At 41.5% G+C, this 15467-nt stretch overlaps 2 long non-coding RNA genes across 2 annotated transcripts in view; one reads left to right on the top strand and one right to left on the bottom strand.

The window, feature by feature from the left end:
- LOC135739151 (uncharacterized) overlaps positions 1-12531 on the top strand; it is a 35341-nt gene extending 22810 nt beyond the window's left edge. The window contains exons 2-3 of the long non-coding RNA XR_010528840.1: positions 12249-12347; positions 12458-12531. This is a non-coding gene — a long non-coding RNA (uncharacterized lncRNA). The remainder of the gene's footprint in view (positions 1-12248; positions 12348-12457) is intronic.
- Positions 9250-11476, bottom strand: LOC135738654 (uncharacterized). Its single transcript, XR_010528734.2, has 3 exons — positions 11103-11476; positions 10160-10264; positions 9250-9853 (listed from the first exon to the last, which is right to left on the bottom strand). It is a non-coding gene; the product is annotated as an uncharacterized lncRNA (long non-coding RNA).
- Positions 12532-15467: the final 2936 nt, after the last annotated feature.

Genomic DNA, 15467 nt, shown 5'->3' with positions numbered 1-15467 from the left:
TTGGTTGAACTAGCCGTATCACAGCGGACGCTTCGCTTATTCCACGGCTCTACATCTGTTTATTGTTTTGAGTTTAGTGTGTGCGTTGCCTTCCTGTGCGCTCATCAACTAAGCATCTGAGTGAATTTCCCTAAAAGAGTGATACGAGAGAGCTTTGTGCCTTGTTAAAGGCAGCCACTCTCTCGTATATGCGGAGATCAGCGTCCTTTTCAGGATAGCTTTTTCGCCGTGCGATCTTGGATGCGAGAAGTATAAGGGTTCCAGTGACGGTCACGAGCGCTGTCTTCGTGCTCAGGCATCGAGCACTCCGGGGCTGCGTTCGTGGAGAGTTTCTGTTCTCTCTGTGAGAGCATAACCCTCTTGGATTCCCTCCCGTGTTTGTAGACAGTCGTCCGGTCACGGACGCTGCCCATCAGGCATGCCGGAGAGGCGGCTTCGGCCCTGCACGCAATAACGTTGCTGCAGGCTCACAAGGATTTACGAGGGAGCCCGCGACCTTCAGTCGTGCGATGTCCACCACAGTGGTTCAAGATCGCCACCTTTGGCTGTGTCTGGCTGACATGACGGACGCAGACGAGAACAACTTAAATGCTCCTGTCTCACAGACCGGCCTCTTCGGCGAGCCAGGGGAGTCGTACAGCTCCGCTGCGCAGACTGAGGCGATCTCCTAGGTCATGCCCCGGCGGAAGAGAGCTGCCCTTGGTCCACCACGCCGGCTCCTCAGTCTGCCTCTCGCCGTCGGCGTCCTGCGGCGACCACCTCCGTTCCCCTCCTCGGACCCCATCTCGGCAGCGCAGGGGAACCGGTCGTCAGCAGCTCGCCCCGCCCGCTTAGCCGCTTCCCGTGAAATTCGGGAGTTTAAGTGGCCAGTGAAGGGCGACCCGGATTGGCAGAGGATCACTCTTCAGGAGATGGAGCTCCTTCCCCCGATAGAGGGTCGGGTGGAAAATCCTTGGTTTGCATATGTTCCACCGGCTGTTCGGCCGGTACCCACTTAACCACACATAGGAGTGCATTCCTCTTCCCTCTCTAGGTCTCCGGAGGATCGAGAGAGCCGTGAGCGGGTACACACCAGCTCCCCTACCTCTCCTCTATCGCCAGCGGGTGACCTGAGGAGTCCGAGCTCTCCGCTGAGGAGACCGGACCACCAGCACCCTCATCGGAGTCTGCGCTCTCCGTAGAGGAGACCAGATGACCGTTACCCTCAGCGGGCTCAGGTCAGTGTCACACACACATACTGTAGATGTTTATGCTGTCACAGCAGACGCACCGGCAGTCCCACCTGTCTCGCTTCGCTGCCCCACCGCGGGTACTTCGGTAGTGTCGTTATTTCTCCTCGTACGGTGCCTGGGTGCTTGGCTTCAGTTCCCAGCCCGTTTCGTTGGGTTTTACGCACGATCCGCCTCGGTTACGAATCCGGCACTCCCCAAAATTCGGGCTTTCGTTTCACTGTGGTGAAAGCGTCCGATGCACATGTACTGCGTGCAAAAGTCGATATCCTGTTGGCGAAGGATGTTCGAGCCGGTCCCTCTTACCGAGATAATGATGATAGGGTTTTTCCAGCCTTTATCTCATAGTACCCAAAATACGCGGCGGGTTACGATCGATTTGATTTACGCACCGGCTCTACGAAGGTGTTCTTTTTGGATGATAACGCCGAGGCTCGTATTCAATATTCAGATCGGTTTGCAGCCTTAGACCTGTAAGACGTGTACTTTATGTGTCCATCTCCCCTCGCTTTAGACCGTTTTTTCGCTCTGCGTCGTGGGGTGGGCATATTAATACTGAGTACACCATTCGAGCTGTCTCTCTCTCTCCGTGTCTCCGTGTGCTAGTCACGGCATTAAAATATCAGAGAGAGAGCGTTGTTCGCATTCTGCTTTTATGTACGTCGACTTATAATAGCCCGTTCTTAGCAGACGTGCGCGAACACAGAGAGTTAATGCTTCGGCATCTCGCTCGTTTAAGTCTTCAGGTCGACTGGGAAAGAGCAACTTTGCCCCGTGCAGAGGATCCTTTTTCTCAGTATGGAAATAAGACTCGATCGACTAATTGGCGTGTTTTATAAGAGCGCGCAACCTAGTCAGTTCTGACTTGCCTCGGTTTAATTCGAGGGAAGTACGCGGTCCCTCTGAAACAATTTCAGAAGCTCCTGGACATATGACAGCATGCTGCGGCTGTGACATCCGCCCGAGCTGCTTCATATGAGACCGCTTCAGCGTTGGCTTACGATCGAGTCTCGAGGAGAGCGTGGCACACCGACATACACCGTGTAAACATTACACCTGCGTGTCATCTCAATTTTTCCCCGTGGTAGACCCGGCATTTCCGATAGAAGATGTGCCCCTGAGGGGTCTCCTGGCATTCTGTATATTGCAATGCCCTCAGCACGGGATGATCAGCCACGTATGACGGGCTTGCAGTCTCAGGGGTGTGCATAGCACCCCAACTGCCGCGAGCGGTGCGCTGTATATCTGGGACTTGTACGCTCCGCTATGGAGATGCGAGGGAAGGATGTATTAGCCGACACCAATAACATTGCGACTGTTGCGTTATTTACCGTTAAGGCGGTTTTGCGCTCTCGTCACCTGTCGCATCTCGCTCGTCATCTCCTCCTTTGGAGTCAGAAGCATCTGAGGTCCCTTCGTGCCATTTACATCCCGGGTTCGCTAATGCAGCGGCAGACGCGCTTCCCGAGCTGCGCCCCCGGCGAATGGCGACTCCACCTCCAGACGGTCCAGCTAATTTGGAAGAAGTTCGGTTGTGCGTAGATGGATATGTTTGCGTCGCCGGACGATACCCACTGTCGCCTATTTTATTCACTAACCGAGGGCAGCCTCGGCGTGGATGCGTTGGCACACAGCTGGCCGCGGGGGGTGCGTAAATACGCATTCCTTCCAGTGAGCTTTATTGCGCAGACACTGTGCAAAGTCAGGCAGGACGAGGAGAGCCTTTTTATTAGTCGCCCGTACTGGACTACCAGGAATTGGTTTTCAGAGTTAATGCTCCTCGCGACAGCCCCTCCCTGACGATTTCCCCTGAGGAAAGACTTTCTTTCTCAAGGAAGGGGCACATTATGGCACCCGCGCCCCGACCTGTGGGATTCCATGTATGGTCGTTGAGCGCGCACAAGGTTTAGGTGATTTATCGCAAGCGGTATCTAACACCATCGACGCGGTTCGAGCACCGTCCACAAGACGGGCTCACGCGCTTAATGAAACCTTTTTCGTCACCCGGTGCTCTTCGCAAACGCGAGGACCCCAGAGAATGCCCATTAACATTGTGCTTTTATATCTTTAACATAGGTTAGATGGTAGGCTGTCCCTCCGCCATTAAAGTTGATATCGCCGCTATTTCTGCTTATCACTCACTTATCAACGGCAGATCAGTTGGCCAGCATGATTTAATTATTACATTTTAAGAGGCGCTCGCAGGCTAAACCCCTCGCGCCCTCCCTCTTTCGCCTGAGACCTGTCCATGGTGCTGAAGCCTTCAGGTCTCCCTTTTGAGCCTTTGCAGTCTACGAGTCTGATGTTTTTATCAATGAAAACTCTGACCCTGATAGCATTGGCCTCCATGAAAAGAGTAGGGGATTTACATGCATTCTCTGTTGACGATTCGTGCTTTAGTTTGGTCCTGCTGTCTCACTGAGACCCAGACCAGGCTACGTGCCCAAAGTTCCCACCACTCCCTTCAGAGATAAGGTGGTGAGCTTGCAAGCGCTGCCCCCGGAGGACGCAGACCCAACCATGGCTTTTGTTGTGCCCCGTACGCGCACTGCGACTCTACGTGGATCGCACGCAAAGCCTCAGGACCTCAGACCAGCTCTTTGTTTGTTATGGTGGCCAGCAGAAAGGGAAAGCTGTCACTAAGCAGAGGATGTCTCATTGGATAGTTGATACTATCACCCTGGCTTATAATCTTCAGGGTATTCCTTGCCCCTTTAATTTGAGAGCACACTCCACACGGAGTGTTGCCTCATCTTGGGCTCTAGCTCGTGGTTCCTCGCTAACAGACATCTGTAGAGCTGCTGGTTGGGCGACACCTAATACGTTCACTAGATTTTACAGTGTTCGTATCGAGCCTGTATCCTCTCGTGTTCTTTCCTCACCAGGGGGAGCACGGAGAGCAGTCTCGCAGGTCGGCTTGCAGCCTCCAACTGATGCTTCATAACTGTGTCAGTATGGAAGGCCTTCAGAACAAAAATGCGTAATGGTTTGAATTGTTCTTCCTCCGCTGCCTTGGCAGCCTTTGTTGCGGAGCATTGGCTGTCAGCCTTTCACTAGCTGTATCCTCGCGAACCTACGTGTCTGGCTCGGGCTCCACATTGTGTCCCACCGGGTTCCTTTGTGAGTATTTTTCCGTGGGGTTAATCCTACCAGCCCACGTTTCCCTTAGCAGAGCACTGCTTTGCTTACACAGCCACGGCTGTCTTTATTCCTCAACTACGGTTGACTTCGCCCACCATTAGCCCTTAAGACGGGCGGTGGCTTCCGCAGCGTTCCTATCCCGCTCAGGTAGGGCGCTTCCCAGTCGCTGGCACTTCTGTGGGGTTAAAGGAACATGTAGTGCCCGGCCTTCTGCCTTAAAACCTATCTCCTCCTCCTTAAGTGGAACCGGAGGGCTTTACGCAGACACTGGAAGAGGTCAGCCCCTAGTGGCGTTTTGGTAGGGATTCCCAATTCGTCGGTCACGACGTGACGTCGTAGTGACCGACTGAAAGGGAACGTCTCGGTTACGGATGTAACCCTCGTTCCCTGAAGGAGGGAACGGAGACGTCACGTCCCGTCGCCACAGGTGCTGCCACCTGCTGTTTATCGGCCGGTCTCATTTTCCCGGCTTTCTCAGCGAAAAGAAGCTAATTTCCCTATTTGCACCTGCTGCTTATAAAGGCACCTGGCGGGGCGGCGCCAGCATTATGCAAATATCTCAATGCCAAGTTCATTGGCGTTTTAGTAGTATACGAAGCAGATTGGTCTCTCTAAGCGAGTTCCCAATTCGTCGGTCACGACGTGACGTCTCCGTTCCCTCCTTCAGGGAACGAGGGTTACATCCGTAACCGAGACGTTTTTAGACAGAAAATATAAAATTTAAGTGAATTTGTGCTTAAAACAAGCAAAAATATCTGCCAATGGGGTGAGAAAATTTTGCTTAAATTAAGTGTTTAAGAAAAAAGAAATCTTATTTTTAGATTTTTTTTTCTCATCCCATTGGCAGATATTTTTGGTTGTTTTAAGCACAAATTCACTTAAATTGTATATTTTCTGTCTAAAAACTAGACTTATTTTCTTAGGTCATTTTGCTCATCAAGAAAATACATCTTGATTTAAGAATTTTTATATATTTTTACTAAAACAGGACAAAAATACTAAGTAAGAAAGTCTTTTTTGCAGTGTAGGTCGCACAGGTATTGTTTGATTTTTCAGAACATTTTAACCAAATGCTTTCAAAAAGTGGTGGGGACAAAATCAGCCATTTCAAAAAGTGGTGGGGACATGTCCCCAGTGTAAATGACACCTATGGGTGCATCCAAATTCAAAGGCTGCATCCTTCTCCGAAGGTCGTATTCGAAGGCCAAGGACGTCACATCGCCTCGACAAAGGCTGTCACAATGTGGAGGCTCATTCAAAAACCTCCCGATATGGCTTCCAAATATGTAATTTGTCACTGTTGTTTGTTTTAAACAGGGGCTACAGTTAGTCAATTAGCCCCTGCTGGTAGATGTTGTAACTGCATCAACATGAGGACAATTTCATCAATACGTAATTACTCTTTCTTTTTGGACTTTTTTTGACCAGCTTATGGTTCAACACAGCAACTGCTATGAGATAAACAGGAATGCTAGTCAATAGCTGTCTCCAGGTATTAGACTTTCACACAACTCATTGTGCTAATCTTTGTCATGTTGTTTGCTAATTCGTTTTCCTCTCTCTTTTTTTCTGGTATTATTTGTGTAACCCAGCTGTTTATGTGTCTTGCTTGTGTTATTATATTAAGTCATTAGAAGTTCAGGTTTGTCGAGTCTGCTCTTTTAACACAGTGTTTAGGGGTGTTGCTAAAGCAAATTTCATTATAGCTATTTCTCATACTTAGCATTATGGGGTTTTAAACCCCTAAAGCTAGGTTTTAGCCTACTTGTTCTGCACCATTTTCTCTATGGACCTAAACCAAAGTAACCTATGACCAACATGTACATTCACATTTATGGATTTTGCTGATGTTTTAAATATAATTTACAGTGTTTTCAATATACATTTAAACAATTGCCTGGGAATCGAATCAATGATTTTGGTTTTACATTTATGCATTTGGCAGATGAAGCGACTTAGCACATTACATGATATACGTTTTTATTAGCATGTGTGTTCAAACCCATGATGTTTTGTGCTGCTTACGCAGTTCTCTGAGCTATTTAGGAGCACCATGGTGTTGTTAGCGCCATTCTCTATCAATAAAGCAACAAACTCCTCAAGTTAGAAAAAACCCATGTGTACAGTTGCAATGTCAGTATAAACAACCACAACACCATTGCTTCTTAGCAATGAAGCAGTACTCACATCAGCACTACTCTGAAAAATATGGCTTTATTAAAAATTGCATTTACGATCACAGTTACATGCTCTGTACCATTACTTAAACCATTTCAGTTCAATAAGAATAAACCGCTGCTTCAATATGGCTTTATTCATTAGATAAAACAAACCCCATCACAATTCCACCATTATGAATCCGTGTTTTGCTTATGTACCAATTAAATGTCTGTGAACTCAGATAAAATAAATTACACTTGACATTTTTCCTTCCCTTTATTAATTTTCTTCATCTCTAGACCATTTAAAATACACAGCACATCTTCTCAAGTCCCCTGGAAGAGAGCAGAGAGCGTTCCCGAGGACAGAGAATAGGAGGGACTTGAGGTCGGTCTCCATTAGCACCACTCTGCTGTTAATCTGTTTCCCCTGTGTGTCTGTTACTGCAGGAAGAGATTACAACACTTTGTTTATCTCACATCCCTAATATTAAAGCACAATTAAAGCACTGCAATGAAAGTTAAATCTTCCTTCTCTAGAGAGTGTGGGCAATCACGCATACATTTACACAAAGACACATCCACATGTGTACACATACCGGACAGTATATGTACAAATGTATGCATTTTACCAAACCAGGGAATACACTGTGTACCTGGTAATGCACTCTAAGACGCTTTGGATAAACTATTTCTTTGTACTTTTCAGTATTAATTGTGATGCAGCTAAAGTAATTTTTGTGTGATTTACTGCTTTATACATAAAATCATCCTACACTCTAAAAATGTTGGGTTGTTTTACCATACTTGGGTAAAATATGGATAAATACAACAGTTTGGTTAACCCTCTGGGGTCCAAACATTTTGGGAGACTGGCAGAGGTTGTGACATGCTCTTACATCTGGTCTTTTTTCAGTTGCTTTAAAACACAATAATGGCAAAAGTCTCCTAACACTGCATTCAGCACAAACTGGGCTACAATATTATATGAGCTACATGTATGTACATGTTGGTATTTTTGAGAGAAAAATGGTTATGCCCATTTTGACCAAAACACAAAGATTTTTTGTTGTTATTGTGAATGTACACAAATTAAAGAAGACCCTTCACAGTTTCAAATGATCTATACACGTAAATGTATGATTCTTAGGGCTGGGTATCGATTCAGATGTTCCAGATCGATTGGATTTCGATTCACAAGCTATCAAATTGATTCGATTTCGATTCTCAATAAAATTTTCGATTCCAGTTCTCGGGACGGTTTTTATACTCGATTCAACTCAATGAATATAGATTTAATACAAATAGCTATATTAATAAAAAGAACAGTGAACAACAGTTTACAAGTGGGTAATTAATAAAGAGAAATTAAAAAACAACACTTTCATCGTCGTCTTGCTTGCTAAATCTAAAATGCTTCCATACCTCTGACTTTTTATGTGAAGCACCTGAAACTGCCATTTTAAGCACTGAATGAATGAATGACAGGCTCGCCTCTCGCTCCTTGGTAACATCGCGCAAGGCAAAAAAGAGGGTGACATCTAGTGAAGAAGACTAGTAATTAGATTAACGTTAATCTTGCGTTCAATGTTGTGGAAATAAATATTAAAAAAAACATTATTCTTCTCTTTGAGAATCGATTTTGAATCGACCACGTAAAAAAACGATTAATCAAAAAATCTATTTTTTTGCCCAGCCCTAATGATTGTTACTTATGGAGTATTTTAAGTTGACTCAGCTATGATAAGGAGAAAACACGCCAAAACGTGCCACGTTTTTGGACCTTAGGGAGTTAAAACCTATGCTGGGTTATTTCAACCCAAATGTTGGGTTGTTTCAACCCATGGTTAGGTAACAACAACCCAGCATAAAGTTATTCATAACCATACAGTTGGGTTTGTCCATATTTTACCCAAGTATGTTGAAACAATCCAACATTGTTTTATAGTGACATTTTACAAAGTAAATACACCGCTTTTTTAGTAAAGGAATAGTATTTTACAATGTAGCGGCTAGTGATGTTACATATGAAGCGAGGCTTCGGAGCTTGTGTCGAGCAAAAGTGGGCGTGCCAGATGAAGCCTTGATTCGAAGCTTGTTTTGTTAACGTAGAAATCACGTGACCAATGACAAACAAAGCGTTACATTCTGCTTAGTCACGTGTGCACTTCGCTTTGCGTGTCAGAACGTTCAAACCCCAGAGGTTTTTTATGAGTTTTTTGCATTATTCACATTTTAGTCCCACATAATAGTTTACAGATAGTATTGTATGTACATATACTTGTGGGTGTGAACATTATTCAATAAAATACAGTATTTAATTGTATGAATATTAACGCTTCTTAATTAATACAGAAATGTATTGCCATACTTGAATGAGTAAATACAGTTATTATACATGCTTTATTTGTACACATAGTATTAATATTCATCTGAATTTCATTAGTTTGTTGCTTCACTGATGGAGCTTCTTTAGAAGGGACTGCTATATGTTTTATTAACCACAAGGTGGCGCTGTTTTCGACACCCTCTTTGAGGCTTCGAATCGTTCTTTGAAACAGTAAGGGAAGTATCGGTGCTTCATTTGAATTGTGAAAAGCGCTATATAAATAAATTTAATTGAATTTTCACCACCACTAACAGAGGCTTTTACAGTAAAGACAGAGTATTTTAGATACAGCGACTTTTACAGCAAAGAAAATATATTTTAGTGTACACTGTAAAAAATTTCACTGTTAAATTACAGTAATATACTGGCAGCTAGATTTGCCAGCATATAGTTGTAATTTTACAGATTACCTACTGTAATTTACAACAACAGTTTTTTACTGTACAAATATTACGAGACAGTACTGTAAAAAAAGGGAGCTGCACAGTATAATACTGTCAGATGTTTGGATGCATTATACTGTTATTTTAGGGTTCCTGCTGTTATTTATACTGTAGAATGTGATTTTTCTAGCATTGTTAAAATGTAATTTTAAAATAAACACTTAAAATTGCTTGCAAAAAAATTCTCAAACAAAGGATGATGATAAAACACTGTTTTTATTAAATATAACAAAATTCAGTGCATTCTTAAATGTCAGTTTCTGCCTCACTAATGAGACTGGGCTGAATAAAACATAATGCTGTGATGTCACATAAATATCACAACACTGCAGAATACAATGTGAAAGCCACTCAAAGTCCATGAAATTTTTGATGAGGGTGGCCACTCTGCACTCCATTGCTGCATTTTTCTGGACAAGCTTTCCTGTCTTCTTGGACACCTTCACCTGCCTGGCTTTTGTTCCCCTCTTAGGGTTCACACCAATTAAGCATCTACAAAGTACAATGAGAAAAGTAAAGATTAATTGCAATGAAGACAGATAAAACCAACTGCATTCACAGTATAAATATTCTGGTTGTTGCCATTCTGGCAGTAATGAGAGAGAAATACTTTATTCAAAAACATGTAGCATGACAACAAATTTGGCCAAAACCCAGTGTTATGTCTATATGCACATGCTAGCTTAAACTTCGACTTACTATTTAAAATACCTAATGCAATTAAAGTCAATTTACAAAAAAAAAGAGACACTAATTTAACGCAATGTGACATTCTTGAACAGCTAGTAGAGGATTTACCTTTGAACAAACTCCAGTGTCCTCGCAGCTTCATCTTGCCTTCACAGATGATGATGTTTTCACTGCTGATCATCCAACCTCCAAATGTTACTTCATCACCAGCAACTGATGCAGACAACAATTATAGTTAATGTCCCAAAAAACTGTCAGATATTATACTGCTACAAATCCATTACTTAGAAAAGCTCATGATATTAATTACAGAAAGAGATTTTTTAGACAGACTGAAAGACTTTTCTATAGGCCTACTGTTTTATTGTTCTATTCTCCATACCTTAGTGTTACACTTACCCAGCAGTATCAGCCTTGGACTAGCCATTTTCAATATTTTACTATGTTCTTACCTCAACTTAGACAAATTAATACAGCCCTATCTTTTTTCAATGCGTGCACTTCATCTTTTACAGTGCCTCGTGAATGTAGCTTTTAGCCTAGCCCCAATCATTCCAATGGCTCCAAACAAAAGTTTTATTTTGTGCCAAACTTACTTGTGTAACTACTCATGTAACAGTCTTTAAATAGGGAAAACATGGAAGTGTTTGGTGGCTTCTAAATTCATCCCTGTTTGGAGCCATAGGAATGAATGGGGCTAAGCTAAATGCTAACACATTCACGAGGCACTGTACAAAGATTAAAAGTGCACACATTGAAAAAAGATACAAACAAATGGTGAAACAGAGCCCAATCCCTCATGTAGATTAAAAAAAAATATCAATAGATAATCGCACATCAGTCAGACATTTGATTAGATTGCAAATTAACATTAGCATCTTTATTTGTATTTAACTTATATAGCTAGTTGCCAATTCGTTTAACAATCTGCCCTAAATATGTCAAAATCAAATAAATCGTTTTTAGAAATATTTCAAAAATAAGCAAATATATATAACATTTTGTCAATTATTTCACTTAGAAACACAGACTCTGTTCAGTTTGTGCTTACCTTGATATACAGGCGAGGAGTAAAAAACAAGTGAATTCGTCGTCCGTCTCAGTGCTGGTAGGGTCACAATCGGAGTGAAAATGGATAGATAGTCCTTAATTCTGCTTCCTTCTCGTATAATAAAATGCAGAAAAACAGTGTAGTTAAATCAGTTTTACTCATGGTTGCAGATGAGCTCGTCACATGTCTGACATGCCTGACCAGACCAAAAAATACTGTATTATCCCGTAAGACTGAACAGGAGCTTGCTGTTATTATTTTGTTTGTCATATTAATGTTTATTTACAGTATTCAACTGTATTTATGAGAAACGGTAAATTACTGTCCAAAATTCCCCGTTTTTTTACAGCAATTTTTTACAGTGTAGATACAATATCTTTTATAGTGCATTTCCAATATCATTTACCATGTTAATGGTCTCTTTTAGAGTGTACACCAGCTACAGTATCTTTTAAGGTGCATGAATATTTTCACTTCTTGGACCTCACATGGGTCAGAAGAGACATATGAATTTGTTTAACGGTAAGCTACTGCAGGTCCCAGCGACCCACATCAATTAAAATACAGTTTACATGCCCATATGATCGATCCTAATTCAGTTATTGAATCTTCCTATACAGTAGAATTGCTGTTATGAAGCAGCACGTTTTGAAAGCTAAAAACAATGCACCAAATTGCATTTCACTTGATCTGACCAGCGGAGCCATTTTATTGGAACATACAGTAGCTTGTCCCATTACACAAACCGGCAGCAAATTTAACAAGCCCACCGTAAATCATTAGCATACACGTCTGCAGGGCTTCAACATGGCTGTTGTACTTCCTGTCAAACACAGCGGTACATTTATATTCCACTCACCACTTTAGCCCTTTGCTGCCCACATAAAGTCATTCTGATTCATTTTGCTCTTTTGATCAGGCCTTGTTTCTCTGTGTGACAATGTGAAATTAATAATTAATGTTTCTCTGATTCACTTATCAATGAAAAAGCACAAACAATGCTTTTGAATGCAGAGAGAATGCAAGGAGACCTCAGGGAAGCAAAGCGGTGAGGGGTGTCATGTAACATGAGAAAATAAAAGAATAATCTTCCCAAAAATGATTTTGTGCCCAACAAAAGAGTTTTCTCTTTCTTCTTTTTTTTAGGTGACTTGTTTACTTTCCTCATTAAGAACATAAGGCAAGAAATAATTCCACCGAGAAAACACATTTTTATCCGACTGGCTGGCGCAGTATGAGATGGAGGTATGGCAGTATGGCATTTATCAAATGCCTGCTTTGACAGCACATGGGAAATTCTGGCTTGATTGCTGGCAGAATAAAGATCTCAAGATGGCTTCTTTCTCATTGGACAGGCATGTCAAAATGGAGCTTGTCAGTAAAGGAACTGAGGAACGGATGTGAAGTCCTGAAGGGGTCTGAAGCAGAGAAAGAGTGAGTCAGATGCAGAAATGCAGCGTGCAGTTGTGTATTAGGTGAGTAAAACCTTCCTGACAGTCAAAAACTCAATCGTGTGGTGTCACAACCAATTCTCAGATAGTGTGTTGAGCTAAGAAAACCCTTTTCATGAATTCATAGGTCAATGTTTGAGATGTTGTATTGTCTATAAACTAAGGACGCCGAGAGAGGGTGTGTACTATGATTATTTTTGCTTGCTTGTTTTCTCATAATCATAATTTCTTGAGATCTCAACGTAACAGAAGTTATCGCTTCATGATCACGACTATATTTTATGATGATCTCAAGATAACAAAAAGTTGTTTTCTCTTAATCACAACTTAATTTTATGGTGATCTCAAGATAACAAAAAGTTGTTTTCTCTTAATCACAACTTAATTTTATGGTGATCTCAAGATAACAAAAAGTTGTTTTCTCGTTATCCTAACATAATCCAAAACTCATGACGTAATTTTCTTTCCAAAATATTTAGTGTGTTTTAAAGTGGACTGCTGATGTATATATGATACTGATTTCGTGGTCTTTGCTGTCACCACAAGTGTAGCTAATAATTTGCCATGATGGACTTAAAGGCGCAAAAGAGGATGTTTTTTCGCCGACTGAGAATCCAAAAATGGTTACTGAGTTTTTTAAATGAGTGCATGCGTAAGAACAGCCTCCCTCCTTCACGGCTCATTTCTAGGGAATGCCTTCCAAAACTCGTGCACGAATATTTGAACACGAGTGTTTGTTTACCACTAGCATATGCTGTGTCGCGTCAGGGGATTCATTATGTGAAATGATTTGATAATAAACAAATAAGACGTTAAAACGTTAGATCAGTCGACGCTACTCCCATTTCAACTAGCATGTAGCAGACTGGTCACTGCCTTACAACTACAGTACAAGAACAACGTCAATATACTTGAATAACAGTACAACAATAATTATTCCCCAAAGAAAGAATAATCACTGTTACCTGTCGGGAAGAATTTTGCGAACTGCGCGTCTTTCTTGACACCTCTCTGTTCCTTCATTGCTCTCCAGCGTTGAAATGTTTGTCCAATAACGACTCAGTTTACATTACATCCTTCTGACAATTTTCTCCTATTCCCAGCGGCTTAAAAAAGTCTTTCTTTTGCATCCCCCTTTGAGTTTCTTCTCTACCGTGGTGCAAATTCGAGAAGGAAAGCAGGATCGACAATGAAAACAAACCGATGCTTAAGACGGAGTTTCATGCGCTATGCGCATGCGTCGCCTGTGTTTAGTTACTGGAGCACGCACGTCTCTCACAAGGATCGTAATGGCAGTGATTGACAATCCAGAGGGCCAATCGTTTATGCGATGACCACATGAGCAATTGGCTGATGTTTTTAAGGCCCTATCTTGTGCACAGATTACGTATATTAATATTATTACTTTCAGTGCAGCTAATAAATAGTCTTTTATCATTTAGTAAAGACAGTTTCAAGTAATATTGCAAAAATGTATAAAACAAACATCCTCTTTTGCACCTTTAAAGGGGACATGTCACAAAACTTTTTTAAGATGTCAAATAAATCTTTGGTGTCCCCAGAGTACATATGTGAAGTTCTAGCTTGTCATATCATACAGATAAATAGCATGTAAAATTGCCACTTTGTAAGTGAGCAAAAATGTGCCGTTTTGGGGTGTGTCCCTTGAAATGCAAATGAGCTGATCTCTGCACTAAATGGAAGTGTCGTGGTTGGATAGTGCAGATTAAGGGGCGGTATTATCCCCTTCTGACATTACAAGGGGAGCCATGTTTCAATTACCTATTTTTTCACATGCTTGCAGAGAATGGTATACCAAAACAAAGTTACTGGGCTGTTCTTTAACACGTTTTTGAGGTTGATAGAAGCACTGGGGACCCAATTATAGCACTTAAACATTGTCAGTCAGTCAAGTCAGATTTTCATGATATGTCCCTTTTAATAAATAAAGTTGTATGGTTGATGTTTTTGAATTTAGGGATCATATCTAAAGTTATAATGTACACATTTCTATCTTTAATAGCAATTTCACTTTTATTTTAATAAATATCAAACATTTAAAGTGTGCATTATAGCTGACAGTCACAAAACTGTACAGTGTAATGTGGTTGTATTTTGACTGTAAGTCATGCCATTTAAATGCTATTAAAAATTAAAACGTGTATATTAATGTGTAACTTTAGAGACGGTCCCTAAATTCAGTATCAAATTGTCAATTACTTCCAAATCTATTTCAGCTTGAGCGAATCCCTGATCCAAGTAAAATCAAATTTGTTCATCCATGCTAATTTTGCTAATATGCTTTTGTTGTCTACAAACAAACAACATGTTCTATAAAGTACACATAAGCTTTAATCACATCACAAAAATACACTTTTTATGTCATATTAAGTCGTGATCATAAGAAAACAAGCAAACAAAAATAATCATAGTACACAGCCTCTCTCAACTTCTGTAATAAACAAAGTGAAGTGGGTATGTTTTTTTTAGGTAAACAATATGTGACTTGAAAGCACCAATTATTGATTCAAGATACAATAACAGATTCTGCGAATGGCAGCAAAGCTATGCTGTTAAATAGGGGTGGCACGGTTCACAAAACCCTCAGTTCGGTTCGTATCACGGTTCTATGGTCACAGTTCTCGGTTCAGTACGGTTCTTGTTGTTATTTTTTCTTTACATTTTTTAACACTCCAGAAATGTATTATCTTATGAATGTATTAATTATCCATAATTTAGGACACAGTATTAAAAAAAAGTTATATCATGTAATCTTGCACAAACTGAATTTGACTTTAAGCACATTATTGGGACCATCTCTGAGGAAAGCCAGATGAGATTTTGATACAGCAAGAGGGAAGACATTGATGATTTCAACATGCTATTCATTTATTTGGCAAAAAAGAGAATGTGT

Source organism: Paramisgurnus dabryanus, chromosome 12, assembly GCF_030506205.2.
Source record: "Paramisgurnus dabryanus chromosome 12, PD_genome_1.1, whole genome shotgun sequence".
Taxonomy (NCBI): domain Eukaryota; kingdom Metazoa; phylum Chordata; class Actinopteri; order Cypriniformes; family Cobitidae; genus Paramisgurnus; species Paramisgurnus dabryanus.
This window is presented reverse-complemented; position numbering and strand designations above follow the sequence as displayed.